We start from the raw sequence: 19,364 nt of genomic DNA on the forward strand, positions 1-19,364 counted from the left end.
CTGCTTTTATGAGTGTCATATATTTCATATCTTTTTAAAGATATTAATTCCAAGTTTTGTTTTTGGAGTTTTCTTTTGTTTCCTTCATTGTTTCTGCCTTTTGAAGTCTTTCTTCCTCTTTATTTGGCTTTTCAGTTTATTCAGTGAGAAGCGTCCAGCCCTGTGCAGCATAGGTTGTAATCCTGGGAGTAGGGCAAGGAAGGGGAATGTGTTGAGAGTCCCCAAGGCCACCCTCAGGTTCAGCGATTTACTAGGAGGACATACAAGACTCAGCATATAGTCATACTCACAGCTATGGCTCATTGCAGTGAAAGGTTACAAAACAAAATTGGCAAAGGGAAAAGGTGCATGGAGTGAAGTCTGGAAGAAACCAGGCACAAGCTCCCCAGTCCTCTCTGAGTGGAGTTCCACAGGATGTGCTGAATGGTTGTGACCACACACGTGAAATGTTGTCTACCAGGGAAGCTCCTTAGACTCAGTGCGCAAGGTTATAACTGGGTGCAGGTTACATAGGCACCCTTGCCTAGCGTTTACCAAAATTCCACACTCCCAGAAGGAAATCAGGTGCTCAGCATAAACCACTATTCTTAGATTTTTACACTGTTTAGGTACAGTGAGCCACTCACTGTTAGGGAATGGTGGGAACCTTCCTGAAATCAAAGTTACCAGACAACAGCCATGGGCTAAGCTTGCAAGTAAGACTTTTAAAGCATAGTAGTCTGAGGCGTGCTCTGTGAACTCTTCTGCACAGGAGCATAGGGCCCCACAGTTAATACATAGGCTTTTACTTATCCTTCTTCTGCCTCATGCCTTGTTCATGCCCTCTACTGGTAACCTGGAGGTCAAAGACTGTCTCCTGCTATGGAACTGAGATGGTCACTTGGCTGCCACAGGATGGGAGTGAAGCACTGGGAAAGGGTGTATCCAAACATTTTGTATGGGTAAACCATGACTAGATGAGCTGTGGACTGGGGCTCCTGAGACCCATTTCATAATAATACTAATGTGATATTTGGCTTTTTCTCAGGGTATACAGTGGAGTTTTCCAGAGGTGATAGGATATTGCAATAGACCAAAGGCAGACATGTAAAACAGTGCCACTCTTATCACTGTTTTTTTAAAAAAATAGTTATTTTTCATAAAAATGAGTTTTTTATTTTTAAATGGACTAGTAATTTTAAATTTCTGTTTTTCTTAAGATGATAAATATTGATAGTTACACCTATATAAACAAACGCTCTTTGAAGTCTCAGTACTTTTTAAATATGTAGGTCTTTGGACCAACAAAGAGCTTGAGAAGCCCACATCTCCCATTTTTCTGAGTCTCGCAGTTTTCCCTTTCATAGTTATCTACCTATTCCTTGTTGTATGTATGTCATAAAAGGTTTTATTTAACTTATGTATTTTATTTAACTCATTAATTAAATGAAGGAACCAGTAAGATGTTACAACCAGTTCAAAGGGAGAATCTAAAGAACAGATACATTTATAAATGAGGAATATTGAAATGACTCACAAATGAAGGCAGCAATGGCTTCTTACATAGTGGAGGAGGGACGTCAGTTGAACCTCCGCCAGACAGAATTTACATGCCTAGAGACAAGTGTTATTTTGCTTTGCTATCAGTTTTTTTCAGTAGAAACTAGAAAGGTAAAATCGTTCAACAGCAGTGAAAGGCTAGAATCAGATAAGTTGGAAGAGTGTGATGTAAATAAAGCTTAAAAGTTTTCCATTGAAGCACACATTTTCCCCTGCAATACTCATCTAGAAAAGTGTAGATTTGAATTTGCTTTCCCATGTAAAATTATCTATGCAAAAATTCTGGTTGACAGGGAAATTATATGTATCGTTGAAATGAACAAATTTGTATTCTGGGTATGTTTCATTTGCTAGGTTGCTTGCTTGTTTTAAGCAAATTGTTTAGGTTCACATGGCAAATCAGTGATGACTGAAATAGATGTTTTTTTTTATATTTTATTTTTTAAAATGTTTGTGGGTACATAGTAGCCGTATATATTTATGGGGTACATGAGATCTTTTGATACAGGCATGCAAGAAGTGAAATGAGTACATCGTGGAGAATAGCAGTGTCCATTCCCTCAAGCATTTATCCTTTGAGTTACAAACCAATTACATTCAAGTTATTTAAAAATATACAATTAAGTTATTATTGACTATAGTCACCCTACTGTGCTATCAAATCGTAGGTCTTATTCATTATTTTTTATTTTTGTTTTCTACCCATTAAACATTCCCACCTTCCCCCAAAATAGATAAGAATTTAGAAAGCTTCTTACTTTGGTCCCAGACTGGGTTCCCTTCCAATAAACATTGACAGCGACTGGCAATATTTTTGCAGTTTATACTGCCCCAAGCTTGGAGAGCATCAAAGTCAGTAAGCCTCAGCCCTATGTTCTCATTGGAGATGGGGCCATGTACATAGTGAAGGATTATACAGCATGATAGGTACAGTACCAGAGGTGGAAATAGTGTGACGTAGAATCAGAAAAGAAGCAATGAATTCTGGCTGGGAAGTTAAACATTTCATCAGGGGCTTGGAGGACAACCAGAATTTAACCAGAATGGTTTTCCATTTATACAGATACGGGAACTTCTCATTATACTTTCAAATAAAAAGCCAGTCTCTTAGATTATGCCCAGATTTAGCCTCCTGGTATTCACACCATTGTGTAGTCTTCTCCCATGTTGTATGGGGGTTGGTCTGTACACCCATATATACAATGGTAGAAATGGCAGTGTGTGCATTCCAGGGATTGGTCATAAGAGACACTGCTGTTTCCATCATGGTCTCTTGGCTTACTTGCTCTGTCATGTCATGGGAACACTTAAGCAAACCTCCAAAAAGTAATGTGTACACCTTCTGGTACTTGCCTTTAAAACAGTTTCTCAATCGTTTTTTCTTTTTTTTTTTTTTTTGAGATGGAGTCTTGCTCTGTCGCCCAGGCTAGAGTGCAGTGGCGCAATCTCGGCTCACTGCAAGCTCCGCCTCCCGGGTTCACGCCATTCTCCTGCCTCAGGCTCTCCGAGTAGCTGGGACTACAGGCGCCCGCCACCACGCCCGGCTAATTTTTTGTATTTTTTTTTTTTTTAGTAGAGACGGGGTTTCACCGTGGTCTTGATCTCCTGACCTCGTGATCCGCCCGCCTCGGCCTCCCATAAGGAGGCTTTTTCGACTCTTATTCCATAATTGCTCCCTTGAAATTTTAATGCCACAGATATAATATATACCTGCGTATACCCTGTATGTATATATCTGTGCTTTATCCATAAAAAGACTAAAATGTTTTTACCTCTCTACCCCCCAGGAACCACCTTTTTTCCCATTGGGGATGATGCTGATCTTGTTGAGAATGCATGCTTTAGATGGACTAGGAATGCTCTCCCTTCACGTGGGCTGGAAGGCACACATGGTGTAGTGTGCCGGCTTCAACCGTGTAGAAAGGGGGAATCAAGCAGCAAGATAGAAAGAACTGGGAGGCATAGACAGCATCACAGAACAAAGCTGCTAGCCTCTGTCTAGACAGTTAATTGAGAAAGAAGGAAACTTTGATCTTATTTAAGCCATCTTATTTTGGAACTTCATTGTAGCAGCTTGGCCTTTATCCTAACAAATATGCATCTCATTTTCTTTTTTTTAAACAGGAAATTTAATCAAAATAAATTTAATGAGATAAAAATCTATACACTAAATAAAATACTGATGACAGAAATTGAAGTAGACACAAATAAATGGAAACATAATTCCATTAGGATAACTAATATTGACAAAGTACCATATTATCCAAAGTTATCTATAGATTCAGTGTGATCTGTATCAATATTTCAGCGGCATTTTTCACAGTAATAGAACACAATCGTAGAATTTGAGTGTAACCTTAAGCAACTTCAGTAACCTAAGCAATCTTGAGAAAGAACAAAGCTGTTGGCACTATACTTCCTGACTTCAAACTTCATTTAAAGGTTATAGTAATCAAGAAAGCATGGTAAGTGTATAAAAACAGACACAAAAACTAATGGAACAGAACAGGGAGCCCAGAAATAAACCTATATGCATCCCATTTCTTCAAAACTGCTTCGCTTTAAAAAAGTTTCTCTTCTGTTAGTTTCATGTCACCAAATTCTGTTTACTCAGCAGTGTAGAAATGTTATTTACCCTTTTGCAAATGCCTTATCATTACCAGTACTGTGAATTGTATAAATATTAACATCATTGGATCCAAAATTTGGGTACCTCTAAGTGATATAATCACTTAACTAAAGTGTTACTATGCTTTATCTCACTGCATATATTGCTAGTTTGCAGTAGAGTAGTGGTCTTACTGGTTTCTTTAGCCATTGAAGCAGTAGAGTGTCTTTTTTTTTTTTTTTTTTTTAAGAGACAGGGTATCACTCTGTTTCCCAGGCTGGAATGCCTTGGTGCAATCATGGCTCACTGCAGCCTCTAACTCCTGGGCTCAAAGCAATCCTCCTACCTCAGCCTCCCAAGTGGCTGGGACTATAGGTTCAGCTAATTTTACTTTATTATTTATTATTTTTATTTATTTTTGAGATGGAGTCTTGCTCTTTTACCCAGGCTGGAGTGCAATGGCGCGATCTTGGCTCACTGCAACCTCTGCCTCCTGTGTTCAAGTGATTCTTCTGCCTCAGTCTCCCGAGTAGCTGGGACTACAGATGCTCACCATCACGCCCAGCTAATTTTTGTATTTTTAGTAGAGACGGGGTTTCACTATGTTGGCCAGGCTGGTCTCGAACTCGACCTCAAGTGATCTGCCTGACTCAGCCTCCCAAAGTGCTGAGATTACAGGCATGAGCCACCGTGCCCGGCCCATATTTTATTTTATTTTTTTGGTAGAGATGGGGTCTTGCTTTGTTGCCCAGGCTAGTCTCAAACTCCTGGGCTCAAGTGATCCTCACACTTCGGCCTCCCAAAGTGCTGGGATTACGGGTGATTTCTTTATTTTAAATGATGTAGTTGCTTAAGCATTTTTGTTCTGTAAGTTTTTTACTTTCCGTAGGGAAGGATGGCATTGCTAATTTCTTCTCAGATAGACAGAATATGTGCCATGTATTTAAGAGTTATGACACAAACCAGCTACAGAAACAGAATTTCTCATCCCAGAATTTTCTTGTTTATTATTATTATTATTATCATCATTTTTTTCCTTTACAAATTGTAGTTTAGAAAAGTTTAACTCCTGGTTATCGCTGTTTTATTAGAACAAGGACAGTTTGGATGACAAAAAGTTAGAGGGTAGACGCTATTAAGAAAACAAAAACAAAACCAGAAAAACGCAGACTTTTTAGAAGTAACTGGATGTTCTGGGCAGTTAACCAAGGTTGGTAGAGGCTGTTAAGACCCAGCTAGGCCACGCGCAGTGGCTCACACCTGTAATCCCAGCCCTCTGGGAAGCTGAGGCAGCCTACTGCAGATTGCTTGCGCTCAGGAGTTCGAGACCAGCCTGGGTAGGCTGAGGTGGAAGGATCTCTTGAGCCTGGGAGATCGAGGCTGCAGTGAGCCATGATTGCACCACTGTGCTCCAGCCTGGGTGACAGAGCAAGACCCAGTCCCCTCACCCCCACAAAAAGACCCAGCCAAAGTTGGGAGGTCTTTTTGTGTGAAAAGATTTTGCTGTTTACTTTACTAGTTTTCCTAAGAATATAGATGGATGTTAATAGGACTTAAATTTCATGATGGATGTTGGGGGGACTGGGAGGGAAGATGTTCCAGACTGATGGGCCGTGGATCATTTGGCCCTCATGGTGTTTCATATGTGTTTGAATCAGCTGCCAACACTTTAAAATAAAGCAGGCACAGACACACACACACACACATACATACCACCTGCATTTCCAGTGTTTAAAGTCTTGGAAGCTCTAGGAATGCTGAGACAACATTAGCACATGGCTGCAGTAGGCTGGAGCTAGGGAGCACCTGTCTCTTCTAGACAGTCATGTGCTCCCCACCATTTCCTCATGCCACCTGAGTGTGTAGACCAAGTGCTAGTAGACATTTATGCTTTGTACTTGTGCTACTCTTTTTCCACTGTAGCTTTCAGAAAAAAAGATTTTTGGGTCCTTTTTTTCTCCCAAAAGTAGGAAAATAAAAAGGTCTTTTCATTCTTAAGAGGTAAGGGGGCATTTTATATGTGTATGTGCAAGTAAAGAATATTCCTGTGTTTTAATATGTAAACAAAGATGCCATTTTAAAACCAACAAATTAAGATGCCGCCTAAAAATCAGCTATAAGCCAGGCACAGTGGCTCACTTCTGTAATCCCAGCACTTTGGGAGTCCAGGGCAGGTGGATCACTTAAGTCCAGGAGTTTGAGATAAGCCTGGGCAACATAGAGAGACCCTGCCTCTACAGAAAAATACAAAAAAATTACCTGGGCATGGTGGTGTGTGCCTGTAATCCCAGCTACTGGGGAAGTTGAGGTGGGAGGATGGCTTGAGCCCAGGAGGTCAAGGCTACAGTGGGCTGTGATGGCATCACTGCACTCTAATCTAGGTGACAGAGGGAGACCCTCTCTCAAAAAAAAAAAAAAATCAGCGATGCATAATAAACGCCATAACTAGTATACAGAAAAGATAAAATGGTTTGTTTTGTAATGGGAATTGAATAAGGGATATCATTATGATATATAGCTTTTGGTTAAAAAAAAAAAATGTCCTGGGTGTCAATACCTTATATAGATGATAAGTTCCTAGAACAGTGCCTTTTTTTTAAAGAGAAGAAATTATGTTTCTCAAACAGAAAGAAACATATATAAATAATGTAAATATCATTGGAACACTGTTTCATAGCATGTTGAATATATGGCTGAGAATTTAAAAGGCAAGTTACATTACAAATTTAAATTATTTATGGAGGCTGGGTGCAGTGGTTCATGCATGTAATCTGAGCATTTTGCGGGGCCATTGTAGGAGGATTCTGAGCCAAAAAGTTTGAGATCAGCCTGGGCAACAAAGTGAAACCCCATCTCTATAAAAAATAAAAAAAATCATTTATGGTATTTTCAATTTAAGCTAAGGAAAACATATAGATAATACCACACAGCAATATGTGTGGTGTCTGAAAATTTTAATCAGTTGAAAAACTTTTATATTTATTGCCCATGGAAGGGTCCATACCAAAGGACTCATTTATATAAAAAAAGTCAAAATTTAATGAAAACGGGTAAAAATTTATCGGCTTGATTATGTATAGATAATGCTCTTGAAATAGTAAGTATTAGGGGTTAACATTGGAGATCTTAGTGACAAAGTACTGAAAGGAAATAGACATGAATGAATGAATTAATTTTTTTGTTTCGAGACGAAGTCTTGCTCTGTCGCCTAGGCTGGAGCGCAGTGATCTTGGCTTACGCAACCTCCGCCTCCCGGGTTCATGTGAGTCTCATGCCTCAGCCTCCCGAGTTGCTGGGATTACAGGTGCCCGCCACCATACCCGGCTAACTTTTATATTTTTAGTAGAGACAGGGTTTTACCATGTTGGCCAGGCTGGTCTTGAATTCCTGACCTTACGTAATCCTCCCACCTCGGCCTCCCAAAGTGCTGGGATTACAGGTGTGAGCCACCATGCCCGGTCGGAAATAGACATGAATTTAATCTGTTTAATATACATTGTAGTAGGAATAATTTTAAGCCAAAAGACTAAAAATGCAACCAATATAGTTATTAGTAATTATCACAATGAAGTGGATACTGATACTTGAAATTCAGGTGGTTCAGGACTTTGCAGGTTTAATGGTATGTACAACATGCTAGTCTCCTATGTGTCGGTTAGAGCTGAAAATACTTTTTGAACTGTTAAATCAACCTGTACGTATCATACAAGGGAAAAGCATTGCCTCAGTTTACCTGTGAAGAATGGCTCCAAGATTGGCATTTTTGGTTGACGTTACTGCCCATTTAAATTCTGCAAATATTTATTTATAGGGGCATTCATAAAGAATGCCCCATTTGTATGATTCAGTTCTCTCATTTCTAGTAGATACATGTTTTTTGGCAAAATGGCTTTTTATGTTAAGGAATAATCTGGGTCACTTTCATGTGCTGAAGTTGGTTTCCAGAGATGAAAATTAGCACCTTACTTCATTCTCAAAATGAATGGAATTTAAGACTGAATTCCAAGGCAACCTCTTTGATTTTACACTTTATGAAAACGAACTAGCATTTCTCAGTTAATAACAATGTGAATGGATAGCTGCAAGTGTATGGTAAACTAAATATTATAACACTGGAGCAGCAGAATTCTACAAACACCTTTGGAGTAATTACCCTAAATTCAATAATCACTTTGCAAAAAATTTCATCTTTGTTTGAAAAAGTGCCTGTGTTTAAGAGTTGTTTTTTCTTCTCTTAGTTCAAGGATTCAGGGCTGAATTCTGTATTACATATTACCTGCAGTTCTAGATATCGGAGCTCACATTGACACCTTGATATAGGGGAAAAGGTGTCAAGTTTTGGGTTTTAGGTCAGTGGTGTTATGACCTACAAGAAAAATTTAGTAATTAATTGTTTATGGGGTTTTTGTTTTGTTTTTGAGATAGGATCTCCCTCTGTTGCCCAGGCCGGAATATAGTGGGGGTGACCTTGGCTCACTGCAACCTCTGCCTCCTGGCTCAAGCCATCCTCCTACCTCAGCCTCCCGAATATCTGGGACTACAGGCGTGTACCACCACGCCCAGCTAATTTTTTGTGTTTTTTGTAGAAATGGGATTTTGCCATGTTGTCCAGGCTGGTCTTGCACTTTTGGGCTCAAGCGATCTGCCCACCTTGACCTTCCAAAGTGCTGGGATTACAGGTGTGAGCCACTGTGCCCAGCCTGTGCCTGTTATTTTTTTGGTGGTGTTTGTTTTGTTTTTGTTCTTTGAGATAGGGTTTTGCCATGTTGCCCAGGCTGGTCTCGAACTCCCGAGCTCAGACGATCCACCCCCCTCAGCCTCCCAAAGTACTGGGACTACAGGTGTGAACCACCATGTCTGGCCTGTGTTCCTGTTGTTTTAATTTGTATTTTTTTTCAATTTCAAATTTATAATCTCTGATATCATAACTGCTTGTGTTGTATTACATTACTACAAATAATGCTTAATTCTATTTCTGGCATTTGAATTTTTTAAATCTTGATCACTTCAATTATTTTGTTTCCTGGCTTGGCCCCTGTAGATATTTGAATTTGTGATTCTTGTCATAGGCAGAAGGTACAACCTGACTATGTCCTTGGGCAAGATGCCTACGAAAATATGGTTATCATCTTGTTCCAATTAATTTTACACTGGTACCTCTTTTCCTTACTTAGGCATAAACATATTTTTGCGGTGGCTTATTTTATGGTGGCAGTTTTAGAATATGAACATGGAAAATTTATGCTTGCTTATTTCAACATTGTAAATACATACTAGACAGCCCAGTATCAGGTAATAAGATTTTTTTTCTCTTCAACCTTCACCCACCCCCTGCAGAATCTTCAATGAGAATTTCCTGTGAAAGCTTCAGGGCAAACCATTTAAAAAAAATAATACCTATAAGCTTCGATAGGATCCAAGACTCCACCCAGACTGTGTTTTAGACATGTAATTTGGTTTAGACATGAAAAATTTAGGTGAGGCATCACAGTTTGTGTTGTATTTTGTAATAATTCCTGTGTTTCTGTTGTTGTGTCACTGAAATTCTTTGGTTTTGAAGCAGATGTCTGCAGCCTATGAGAAGCTGCCTTGTGCTCCTTCTCCCTGGCAGTGCTACCCTCGCCCTGGCTCGGATGCAGCTATGGCTCTGCCTTCTCAATTGCTTGCTGTGTGTTGCTGTTTCATAGAACCATAGACCTTAAAGACTCTCTAGTAAGGCTTTTGGCCACAGGAAAAGTTTTTTTCCTAAAGTTTCCAAACCAGCCCAAGGAAAGAGAAAAAGAGGACAATGGAAAATATTTTTCTAAATCTTAAATAATTTGTGGATACTGAATTATCATTGTTAATATATTCACATTTCTCCTTGCTCCCGTTTGATCCTCTTTGGAGTCGGATAGGTATAGGGGGAGTTGTTTCTGAGGACTCTTTGCAGTGGTTCGCTGAGTGTGGACCCTGGGCCAGCAGTTCCCAGCATGACCTGGGAACTTGTTGGAAGCGCAGAATCTTGGGCCCCATCCCAGACCTACATAAATCCCAGAAAGAGAAACTCTTGAAGAGTAGAGTGGGTGGCACCCTGTGTTTTAACAGCACTTCAGATGATTCTTATATATGCTGAAATTTGAGAACCACTGTTGTATATAACTTGAATTATACCTATATTGGATTTTTACATGGAAACTTATGAAAGTTCCCAAACTCCTTCAGCATCTTCCTGCTTTCCTCCTATTACTTCGGGGTCTGAGATAAAGTATGTACTCTGTGGTGAGCTGTGGACCTTTACCCAACCTGGCTGGGACTTTATGATAGTTGTACTCAGTTGACTGTCCTCAGTGACAACTAATTGTTGAGGTAACGGTTGAGACAGAGATGCCTTTGGCACTTCTAGGAAATTCAGTTGGCTCTGGCCTCTTAGGAACTCTACTGATCTGAGGGGAACCTATGCTTTGAGACATGGCCAAAGCAGTTATTCTCATCTTTATTTACTTGATGTAAATAATCCACTGGAGAAAAAAAGTAGAGGATGTGCCATTCTGATTTAATTTTTTTTTTACTGTAGTAAAATATACATAACATTACTGTTTTAACCATTTTAAAATGTACAGTTCAGTGGCATTAAGTACATTTACATTGTTGTGCAACTATCACCACTATCCATCTCCAGAACTTTTTCACTATTTCAAACTGAAACTCTGTATCCATTAAGTGATAACTACCCGTTCTACACACCCTCCAGCCTCCAGTAACTACAGTTCTTTCTTTATAAATTTGGCTCTTCTGGGTACCTCATACAAGTGGAATCATACAATATTTGTTCTTTGGTGTCTGGCTTATTTCACTTAGCATAGTGTCTTCACGGTTCATCCATTTTTTAGCATACATCAGAATTTAATTTTTTAAGGCTGAATATTATTTCAGCGTGTATGTATATATGCCATGTGTCCATTCATTCATCAGTGGACCTTTCGGTTGTTTCCACCTTTTGGCTGCTGTAAGCAATGCTGCATTAGCGTACAAATATCTGTTCAAGTCCCTGCTTTCAGTTTTTTGGGATATATACCCAAAAGTGGAATTGGTAGATCTTATGGTAATTCTGTTTACTTTTTAAGGAACTGCCATACTGTTTTCTACAGTGGCTGCACCATTTTACATACCGCCAGCAATGCATAAGGGTTCTAGTTTGTCTACATCCTTACCAACACTGTTATTTTCTGTTGCTGGAATTTTTTTTTTCTTAATAATAGCCATCCTAGTGAGTGTGAAATGATATCTGATTGTGGTTTGGATTTGTATTGTCCTAATGATTAATGATGTTGAGCATCATGTCATGTGTTAATTGGTCATCTGTATTCTTCCTTGGGGAAATTTCTATTCAAGTTCTTTGCCCATTTTAAAAATTGGGTTTTTTTTTTTCTTTTTTCTTTTTTTTTTTAGACAGAATCTCGCTCTGTCGCCAGGCTGGAGTGCAATGGCGCTATCTCGGCTCACTGCAATCTCCGCCTCCTGGGTTCAAGTGATTCTTCTGCCTCAGCCTCTGAGTAGCTGGGACTACAGGCACGCGCCACCACACCCAGCTAATTTTTGTATTTTTAGTAGAGACAGGGTTTCACCATGTTGGCCAGGATGGTCTCGATTTCCTGACCTCGTGATCCACCCGCCTTGGCCTCCCAAAGTGCTGGGATTACAGGTGTGAGCCACCGTTTTTGAGTTTTTTACATATTCTGGATATTAATCTCTTATCAGATATACTGTTTGCAGGTATTTTCTCCCACTCTGTGGGTTGCATTTTCACTCACCGATACTGTCTCTTGAATACTATCTTTTGATGCACAAAAGTTTTTCAGTTTTGACAAAGTCCCACTTACGTATTTTTTCTTTTGTTTCCTGTGCTTTTGGGGTCATATCCAAGAAATCATTGCCAAATCCAATATCATGAAGCCTTTGCCCTATATTTTCTTCCAAGAGTTTTGTAGTTTTTGCTCTTGTGTTTAGGTCTTTGACCGCTTTTGAATTAATTTTTGTATATGATATAAGGTAAGGGTCCACTTTCATTCTTTTGCATGAGGATGTACACTTTTCCCAACACCATTTGTTGAAAAGACTGTCCTTTCCCTGGTGAATGATTTTTGCACCTTTGTTGAAAATCATTTGATCATATATGTGAAGGTTTATCTCTGGGCTCTCAGTTCTATTCCACTGATCTGCATGTCTGTCTCTATGCCAGTATCACACTGTTTTTGATTACTGTAGCTTTGTAGTAAGTTTTGAAATGAGGATGTGTGAATCTTACAAATTTGTTTTTCTTTTTCCAAGATTATTTTGGCTATTCAGGGTCCTTTGGGATTCCATATGAATTTTAGGATGGATTTTTCTATTTACGTAAAAACATTGGGATTTTTGAAAGGGATTGCATTGAATCTGTAGATTGCTTTGGGTAGTATTGCCATTGTAATAATATTAACTCTTCCAATTCATGGAATATGGGATATATTTCCTTTTATTTGTGTCTTCCTTTATTTCTTTCAGCAATTTGTAATTTTCATTATACAAGTCTTTTACTTCCTTAAGTTTATTCCCACTAAGTATTTTATTCTTTTTGATGCTATTACAAATGGAATTGTTTTGAATTTCCTTCTCAGATTGTTCATTGCTATTGTATAGAAACCAACTGATTTTTGTGTTTTTTACCCTGCAACTTTACTGGATTTGTTTTTGAGTTCTCATGGGGTTGTGTGTGTGTGTGCGTGTGTGTATAATCTTTAGGGTTTTCTACATATAAGATCATGTTATCTGTGAATAGAGATAATTTTACTTCTTTCTTTCCAATTTGGATGTCTTTTATTTCTTCTTTTTTGCCTAATTACTCTGGCCAGAACTTCTAACACTATGTTAAATAGAAGTGGCTAAAGTGAGGCCGGGCTTGGTGGCTCACACTTGTAAACCCAGCACTTTGGGAGGATGAGGCAGGCAGATTACATAAGGTCAGGAGTTCTAGATCAGCCTGGCCAACATGGCAAAACCCCGTCTCTACTTAAACTACAAAAATTAGCCAGGCGTGATGGTGCGCGCCAGTAATCCCAACTACTCCGGAGACTGAGGCATAAGAATCACTTGAACCCGGGAGGCAGAGGTTGCAGTGAGCCAAGATAGTGCTACTGGACTCCAGCGTAAGCAATAGAGTGAGACTCCAACTCAAAAAAAAAAGTGTCTGAAGTGAGTATCATTGTTTTATTCCTGATCTTAGTGGAAAAGCTTTCTGTTTTTTATCATTGGATATGATGTTAGCTGTGGGTTTTTTATATCTGGCTTTTATTGCTTTGAGGCAGTTTCCTTCTATTCCTAGTTTGTTGAGTATTTTTATCATGAAAGGATGACGAATTTTAAATACTTTTATTGCATCAATTGAGATAATGTGGTTTTGTCCTTCCAATTCATTGTATGAAGCTAGGAATTACTTTTTTTTTTTTTCTTTTTTGAGATGGAGTCTCACTGTGTTGCCCAGGCTGGAGTGCAATGACATGATCTCAGTTCCCTGCAACCTCTGCCTTCTGGGTTCAAGCGATTCTCCTGCCTCAGCCTCCCAAGTAGCTGGGACTACAGGTGTGCACCACCATGCCTGGCTAATTTTTGTATTTTTAGTAGAGACGGGGTTTCACCATGTTGGCCAGGTTGGTCTCCAATTCCTGACCTCAGGTGATCCACCTGCCTCGGCCTCCCAAAGTGCTAGGATTACAGGCATGAGCCACCGCACCTGGCCTTTTATTCTAAAACGAGATAAAGAATACAAAAAAAAGTACAGACCAATATTCCTCATGAATGTAGATGCAAAAAATTACTAAATTATTGCCAGATTTAAGGCCAGTATAAAAAATCAATTATTTTCCTATATTGTAGGAATAAGCAAAACAAATTTTGAAAAGGGATACTATTTTCAAAAGCATCATAAACATTAAATAATGTAACATAATATATTCATAATATTAATGCAGGAAACCAATGTTATTGGGAGAAGGCAAAGAAGTGAGTAATTAGAAGGATATACCATATTTTGTTGATTTTTTTTTTTTTTTTTTTTTTTTTATTATACTTTAGGGTTTTAGGGTACATGTGCACAATGTGCAGGTTTGTTACATATGTATCCATGTGCCATGTTGATTTCCTGCACCCATTAACTCGTCATTTAGCATTAGGTGTATCTCCTAATGCTGTCCCTCCCCCCTCCCCCCACCCCACAACAGTCCCCAGAGTGTGATGCTCCCCTTCCTGTGTCCATGAGTTCTCATTGTTCAATTCCCACCTATGAGTGAGAACATGCGGTGTTTGGTTTTTTGTCCTTGCGATAGTTTACTGAGAATGATGTTTTCCAGTTTCATCCATGTCCCTACAAAGGACATGAACTCATCATTTTTTATGGCTGCATAGTATTCCATGGTGTATATGTGCCACATTTTCTTAATCCAGTCTATCGTTGTTGGACATTTGGGTTGGTTCCAACTCTTTGCTATTGTGAATAGTGCCGCAATAAACATACGTGTGCATGTGTCTTTATAGCAGCATGATTTATAGTCCTTTGGGTATATACCCAGTAATGGGATGGCTGGGTCAAATGGTATTTCTAGTTCGAGATCCCTGAGGAATCGCCACACTGACTTCCACAATGGTTGAACTAGTTTACAGTCCCACCAACAGTGTAAAAGTGTTCCTATTTCTCCACATCCTCTCCAGCACCTGTTGTTTCCTGATTTTTTAATGATGGCCATTTTAACTGGTGTGAGATGGTATCTCACTGTGGTTTTGATTTGCATTTCTCTGATGGCCAGTGATGATGAGCATTTCTTCATGTGTTTTCTGGCTGCATAAATGTCTTCTTTTGAGAAGTGTCTGTTCATGTCCTCTGCCCACTTTTTGATGGGGTTGTTTGTTTTTTTCTTGAAAATTTGTTTGAGTTCGTTATAGATTCTGGATATTAGCCCTTTGTCAGATGAGTAGGTTGCAAAAATTTTCTCCCATTCTGTAGGTTGCCTGTTCATTCTGATGATAGTTTCTTTTGCTGTGCAGAAGCTCTTTAGTTTAATGAGATCCCATTTGTCGATTTTGGCTTTTGTTGCCATTGCTTTTGGTGTTTTAGACATGAAGTCCTTGCCCACGCCTATGTCCTGAATGGTATTGCCTAGGTTTTCTTGTAGGATTTTAATGGTTTTAGGTCTAACATATAAGTCTTTAATCCATCTTGAATTAATTTTTGTATAAGGTGTAAGGAAGGGATCCAGTTGCAGCTTTCTACATATGGCTAGCCAGTTTTCCCAGCACCATTTATTAAATAGGGAATCCTTTCCCCATTTCTTGTTTTTGTCAGGTTTGTCAAAGATCAGATAGTTGTAGCTATGCGGCATCATTTCTGAGGGCTCTGTTCTGTTCCATTGATCTATGTCTCTGTTGTGGTACCAGTACCATGCTGTTTTGGTTACTGTAGCCTTGTAGTATAGTTTAAAGTCAGGTAGCGTGATGCCTCCAGCTTTGTTCTTTTGGCTTAGGATTGACTTGGCGATGTGGGCTCTTTTTTGGTTCCATATGAACTTTAAAGTAGTTTTTTCCAATTCTGTGAAGAAAGTCATTGGTAGCTTGATGGGGATGGCATTGAATCTATAAATTACCTTGGGCAGTATGGCCATTTTCACGATATTGATTCTTCCAACCCATGAGCATGGAATGTTCTTCCATTTGTTTGTATCCTCTTTTATTTCATTGAGCAGTGGTTTGTAGTTCTCCTTGAAGAGGTCCTTCACATCCCTTGTAAGTTGGATTCCTAGGTATTTTATTCTCTTTGAAGCAATTGTGAATGGGAGTTCACTCATGATTTGGCTCTCTGTTTGTCTGTTATTGGTGTACAAGAATGCTTGTGATTTTTGTACATTAATTTTGTATCCTGAGACTTTGCTGAAGTTGCTAATCAGCTTAAGGAGATTTTGGGCTGAGACAATGGGGTTTTCTAGATATACAATCATGTCATCTGCAAACAGGGACAATTTGACTTCCTCTTTTCCTAATTGAATACCTTTTATTTCCTTCTCCTGCCTGATTGCTCTGGCCAGAACTTCCAGCACTATGTTGAACAGGAGCGGTGAGAGAGGGCATCCCTGTCTTGTGCCAGTTTTCAGAGGGAATGCTTCCAGTTTTTGCCATTCAGTATGATATTGGCTGTGGGTTTGTCGTAGATAGCTCTTATTATTTTGAGATATGTCCCATCAATACCTAATTTATTGAGAGTTTTTAGCATGAAGCGTTGTTGAATTTTGTCAAAGGCCTTTTCTGCATCTATTGAGATAATCATGTGGTTTTTGTCTTTGGTTCTGTTTATATGTTGGATTACATTTATTGATTTGCGTATGTTGAACCAGCCTTGCATCCCAGGGATGAAGCCCACTTGATCATGGTGGATAAGCTTTTTGATGTGCTGCTGGATTCGGTTTGCCAGTATTTTATTGAGGATTTTTGCATCAATGTTCATCAAGGATATTGGTCTGAAATTCTCTTTTTTGGTTATGTCTCTGCCAGGTTTTGGTATCAGGACGATGCTGGCTTCATAAAATGTGTTAGGGAGGATTCCCTCTTTTTCTATTGATTGGAATAGTTTCAGAAGGAATGGTACCAGTTCCTCCTTGTACCTCTGGTAGAATTCGGCTGTGAATCCATCAGGTCCTGGACTCTTTTTGGTTGGTAAGCTATTGATTATTGCCACAATTTCAGAACCTGTTATTGGTCTATTCAGAGATTCAACTTCTTCCTGGTTTAGTCTTGGGAGGGTGTATTTGTCGAGGAATTTATCCATTTCTTCTAGATTTTCTAGTTTATTTGCATAGAGGTGTTTGTAGTATTCTCTGATGGTAGATTGTATTTCTGTGGGGTCGGTGGTGATATCCCCTTTTTCGTTTTTTATTGCATCTATTTGATTCTTCTCTCTTTTCTTCTTTATTAGTCTTGCTAGCGGTCCATCAATTTTGTTGATCTTTTCAAAAAACCAGCTCCTGGATTCATTAATTTTTTGAAGGGTTTTTTGTGTCTCTATTTCCTTCAGTTCTGCTCTGATTTTAGTTATTTCTAGCCTTCTGCTAGCTTTTGAATGTGTTTGCTCTTGCTTTTCTAGTTCTTTTAATTGTGATGTTAGGGAGTCAATTTTGGATCTTTCCTGCTTTCTCTTGTGGGCATTTAGTGCTATAAATTTCCCTCTACACACTGCTTTGAATGTGTCCCAGAGATTCTGGTATGTTGTGTCTTTGTTCTCGTTGGTTTCAAAGAACATCTTTATTTCTGCCTTCATTTCATTATGTACCCAATAGTCATTCAGGAGCAGGTTGTTCAGTTTCCATGTAGTAGAGCGGTTTTGAGTGAGTTTCTTAATCCTGAGTTCTAGTTTGATTGCACTGTGGTCTGAGAGACAGTTTGTTATAATTTCTGTTCTTTTACATTTGCTGAGGAGAGCTTTACTTCCAACTATGTGGTCAATTTTGGAATAGGTGTGGTGTGGTGCTGAAAAAAATGTATATTCTGTTGACTTGGGGTGGAGAGTTCTGTAGATGTCTATTAGGTCCACTTTATGTAGAGCTGAGTTCAATTCCTGGATATCCTTGTTAACTTTCTGTCTCGTTGATCTGTCTAATGCTGACAGTGGGGTGTTAAAATCTCCCATTATTATTGTGTGGGAGTTTAAGTCCCTTAGTAGGTCACTCAGGACTTGCTTTATGAATCTGGGTGCTCCTGTGTTGGGTGCATATATATTTAGGATAGTTAGCTCTTCTTGTTGAATTGATCCCTTTACCATTATGTAATGGCCTTCTTTGTCTCTTTTGATCTTTGTTAGTTTAAAGTCTATTTTATCAGAGACTAGGATTGCAACCCCTGCCTTTTTTTGTTTTCCAGTTGCTTGATAGATCTTCCTCCATCCCTTTATTTTGAGTCTATGTGTGTCTCTGCACGTGAGATGGGTTTCCTGAATACAGCACAGTGATGGGTCCTGACTCCTTATCCAGTTTGCCAGTCTGTGTCTTTTGATTGGAGCATTTAGCCCATTTACATTTAACGTTAATATTGTTATGTGTGAATCTGATCCTGTCATTATGATGTTAGTTGGTTATTTTGCTCGTTAGTTGCTATAGTTTCTTGCTAGTCTCAATGGTCTTTACAATTCGGCATGTTTTTGCAGTGGCTAGTACCGGTTGTTCCTTTCCATGTTTAGTGCTTCCTTCAGGAGCTCTTTTAGGGCAGGCCTGGTGGTGACAAAATCACTCAGCGTTTGCTTGTCTGTAAAGGATTTTATTTCTCCTTCACTTATGAAGCTTAGTTTGGCGGGATAGGAGATTCTGGGTTGAAAATTCTTTTCTTTAAGAATGTTGAATATCGGCCCCCACTCTCTTCTGGCTTGTAGAGTTTCTGCTGAGAGATCAGCTGTTAGTCTGATGGGCTTCCCTTTGTGGGTAACCCGACCTTTCTCTCTGGCTGCCCTTAACATTTTTTCTTTCATTTCAACTTTGGTGAATCTGACAATAATGTGTCTTGGAGTTGCCCTTCTCGAGGAGTATCTTTGTGGCGTTCTCTGTATTTCCTGAATCTGAATGCTGGCCTGCCTCGTTAGATTATTTTGTTGATTAGAAGTCTCAATATTGTGAAGATTTCACTTCTTACCAAATTGATTCACCGAGTCAATGCAGTCCCAATTCAAAATCCAGTAAGTTTTTTTTCTTTTTTTTTTTTTTTGAGAACTGGACAAGTTGATTCTAAAATGTATCTGGAAATGCAAAAGACTAGAGTAGCCCAGACAATCTTGAACAGTGGGAAGGCTAGCCATATTGGATATCAAGACTTAATATGGCCGGGCATGGTGGCTCACACCTGTAATCCCAGCATTTTGGTAGGCCAAGGTGGGAGGATTGCTTCCAGCCTTTTTTTTTTTTTTTTTTTTTTTTTTTTTTTTTTTTTACTTGAGAGACAACATGATGCTGTAATTATTAAGAAAGTATAATATCAATGGAAGAATAGAAAAATTGATCAAAAGACTAGAATAGAGAGTGCTGAAGCAGAGTCACATGTATCTGGACACTTGATGTATGACAAAATTGACCTTAAAGAGAAGAAGGGAAATAATTAAATTTTTTTCAGTATATGGTACGGAGACAATCAGATATTATTCTTTTTAAAAGGAAGGAAAAAACACACAAAATAAAAA

The sequence above is a fragment of the Nomascus leucogenys genome, chromosome 14 (genome assembly GCF_006542625.1).
Source record: "Nomascus leucogenys isolate Asia chromosome 14, Asia_NLE_v1, whole genome shotgun sequence".
NCBI classification, from domain to species: domain Eukaryota; kingdom Metazoa; phylum Chordata; class Mammalia; order Primates; family Hylobatidae; genus Nomascus; species Nomascus leucogenys.